This window comes from Carcharodon carcharias, chromosome 12 (assembly GCF_017639515.1).
Source record: "Carcharodon carcharias isolate sCarCar2 chromosome 12, sCarCar2.pri, whole genome shotgun sequence".
Classification (NCBI taxonomy): Eukaryota; Metazoa; Chordata; class Chondrichthyes; order Lamniformes; family Lamnidae; genus Carcharodon; species Carcharodon carcharias.
In genome coordinates, this window is record NC_054478.1 from 56,471,485 (window position 1) to 56,475,505 (window position 4,021).

The following is a 4,021-nucleotide window of genomic DNA, read 5'->3' on the forward strand; positions in this document are numbered from 1 at the left end:
ATCATGCACAAATTGAGGATTTACTCACTCTGGCCAACCTCAGGTCATTGAGCCTCCTCTGGCATTGTGTTCAAGTGTGCTGCACTAGCCCAACGCTGCTGACCTCTGCAGCAACCTCCTCCCAGGTTATGCGTCTTGCCATCAAATGTGGAGGCTGATTTGACCCTTCTCCCCTGCCTCTCCCCTCACTCTCTTGCCTCGGCCATCTCTGGAGGGAAACTGGAGGCAATAACTGGACAACTTCTCTCTGCTTAGGTCAGGAAAACTTGTCAATGTTCAAGTTGAATGCCATCTGCGATCAGTGGCAAACCATGAACATGTCAGAGAAAGCTTAAACAGATGCACAATTACCTTAAAGGCCTGCAAATATCTCCAAGTCACAAATGCTGAAGAACTGTGCTGGTGGAATACATTTTCTGCATCACCTGATTCTTCCCTGTGCCAGGTAAGCCTTTAAATGAGTGGCCGTGACCCAACAAGCTCTGACGCCGGACATCCCACTCTCCCAGGTTGATTGGGCAAAATCCTCACTTCCTTGGGACCTCAACCCGCCCTCCGCTCCCAATTGGCCTACTTGCCGTTTAGTCTGTTAGGATGGCGAGCCCAGAAGTCAGAAGGCCACCCACTTCCAGGTGCGGCTCCCACCCACGTGCCGGAATGTATTATTCAGCCCATAGAGTGTAAAAGCAAGTAAGTTATGGTGAATCTTTATTAAAAAATAAACCCTTTTGGCTCAACTGGAGTATGTCTCCAGTTCTGAGCAGCACAGTTAGGAAGAATGTGAAGACATTAAAGAGGGTGTAGAAAAGATTTATGAGAATGGTTCTAGGAATGAGAGACTTCAATTGCGAGAATAGATTGGTGGAGCTGGGGCTGTTTAGAAAAGAGAAGGTTGAGAAGAGATTTAATAGAGGTGTTCAAAATCATGAGGGGTCTGGACAGAGTAGATAGGGAGAAATTGTTACCATTGGCACAAGGGTCGAGAGCCAGAGGGGACACGATGTAAACTGAATTACCTAAAGAACCAATGGCGACATGAGGAACAACTGTTTTATGCAACGATTAGGATTGAATGCACTGCCTGAGAATATGGTGGAGACAGATTAAATCGTGGCTTTCAAAAAGGAATTGGATAATTATCTGTGAAGAAAAATATTTGCAGGGCTACAGGGAAAAGGCACGGGAGTGGCACAAGCTCAGAAACTGTTACACAGAGCCGGCATGGAGATGGCAGGTCAAAAGGCCTTCTGTGCTGTAACCATTCTATGATTCTATGTCAGGCTGCCAAGTCTGTGGGACAGCTAACCCAATTTAGGTATCAAGAAGAAAACTTAGCAGGGTCAACTGGGCTGAGATTATCCTCAAAATGCCTCTATTATTGATCATAGACATGTCTGATTTTCTTGCTGTATTTTGCAGTGAATGTTCACAACTGAATGGCTTGCCAGGCCAATTAAGAGGACATTAAATGTCAACCATGTAATATGGGAATGGATGCCAGCCAAGATATGTGACAACTTGGCTTCCCTAATGAACAGAAGTTTTTACAAGAATTTTTGTTGTTATATCGAGGCTGGCTATATTGCGGCAAGTGACTTCTCCAAACTCCTGATATCACAAAAGCTAAGTCAGAATTGTAATGGAATACGTTCCATTTGCCCAGATGATTGCAGTTGTAACAATCAAAAAGCTTGATACCATCCAGTAGAAAGCGGTTTGCTTGATCAGACTAACCACCATGTTTAAACATCCATTTCCCTGCACCACCATGGTGCACCATGGCTGCAGTGTGTGCTATCCATAGGATGCACTGCAGCAACCCAGCAAAGCTTCTTGAATGGCATCTTGCAAACCTATGTCTTCTATCACCCAGGACAGGTTCATGTGAACACCATTACCTGCAGATTTTCCTCTTAAGTTTTCTTCCAAGTTGCGCACCAGCCTCACCATTCCTTATTGTCACTGTGCTAATATCCTGGAGCTCCCTACCTAACAGCATTGTGCGAGTAATTTGACCACAGCCACTGCAGTAGTTCAAGAAGAAGGCTTCCATTCACACTCTCAAGGGGAAATAGGAATGGGAAATAAATACTCGCCTCGCCAGTACCGGCCCTGCATTTTTCAAAAAACGTTTAACATTTCTCATACTAGTCTACAAGTTAACAAATTTATTGAATTGAATTTCATAATCTGCCACAGTGAGATTTGAATGAAATCTGTGGGTTGCTAGTTCGATATTGTAACCATGAGTATGCTGTAAATATTTAAGAAAAAAATAATTATTTTAAATATGGTTCACTTTGTCCTGCTAGGCTGCTACATTTTTCCAGTAATAAAATGGATCCCTGAATGTTCTGTGAAGACCACAGTAAAAGCACTTTCAGCCGGCTGAAACGTTCGGCAGGATTTTATAGCCCTTACCACCGGTGCCGGTGGGATTTCTCGGTCCCACCGAAGTCAATGGACTTTTGAATGGCTTGTCGCGTTTTTTGGCCCTGCCCCCGCTGCAACGGGCTGTAAAATTCCACCCACTGATTCACAATTTCAGTCTGTCTTGAGTCTCCCGTTCAATTGGATTATGGCTGATCTACCTCAGCTCCAGCTTGCCACACTATCCTCCTCCCCATCTCTTAATATGCAAAAATCTATTGATCTCTGCTTTGAATATACTCAACAACTGAGTATACATAGCTCTCTGGGGTATGGAATTCACAAAGATTTCACAGTGAAGAAATTTCTCATCTCAATCCTACATAACTTATTTTTATTTTGAGCCTGTGACCCCAAGCTCTAGACTTACCATCCAGGGGAACCATCCTCCAAGCACTGTCTTCCCTGTCAAGTCCCTTAAAAAAATTGTTTCAATGAGATTGCCTCATGGACTCAGGGGATTGGGAGTGATATATTAGCATGGATAGAGGACTGGTTATTGGACAGAGAAGAGTAGGAATAAACTGGAAATTCTTGGGTTTGCAGGCTGTACCAGGGTACTACAAGGATCAGTACTTGGGCCTCAGCTATTTACAGTCTATATCAGTGACTTAGATGAGGTGACCAATTAATGTATCAAAGTTTGCTGACGATGCAAAGTTAGGTGGGACAGTAAGTGTTGATTAGGATGCAAAGAGGCTGCAGAGGGATGGAGACAGGTTGAGTGATTGGGCAACAAGATGGCAGATGGAATACAATGTTGTGAAGTTATTCAATTTGGTAAGAAAGATAAAAAAGGAATATATTTTGAATGTTGGGAGAATGGGAAATATTTGCATTCAGAGGTACCTGATTGTCCTTGTTAACCAGCAGGTTCAGCAACCAATTGGGAAGGCATTGCTGTAGTGTCTGTTATTACTAGTATCAGGGTCATGGTTACATCACAAAGTGTTCGTCTGGCAATGTGGTTTCCTGCAATCTATGCTTTCCATTGTTTTTACTGAAATAACTCCAGAATATATCAGCATAGCCTAGCAAGAAGATCATGTTTGCATACCTCTACCTAGATGAGAAAATTGACAAAGTAAACATTGAGTTTAACAAATGCAACATTTGATCACGAAACCTACATTAGGATCAAATGTCTGTAAATTTTCAGTTCTTAAATCTTCCAAAATTATAGCAAAAACATATACAAAAATTAAGGTTCCAGTTTTACGTAATCACCATTTGGGGTGATACTGACATCAAAGGGAAAGTTAAAAATCATAGAGTAGATGATAGTATCATCCAAATCATTCTTGAATTCATAAATTATTCTAAAGGGCTTAAATAGCTGTTTGAAAGAGTGAAATATCCAAAAGGAGGGCAAGCAAGAAAGAGAATGAGATGCAACTAGGTGGCTTAAATGGACAAACAGTAGGGGAGTTGATGAGCCTAATGGTCTACTAATGGATCATAATCTTCTGAAACTTTGTAATATTACATGAGAAATAAGCTTTGTGATGTTGCACTAAACTGATTAGTACTGTGGAGTCAAATTATTTAAGTGCTTCAGCACAAATATATACTTAAAAAGCTACAAGACCAG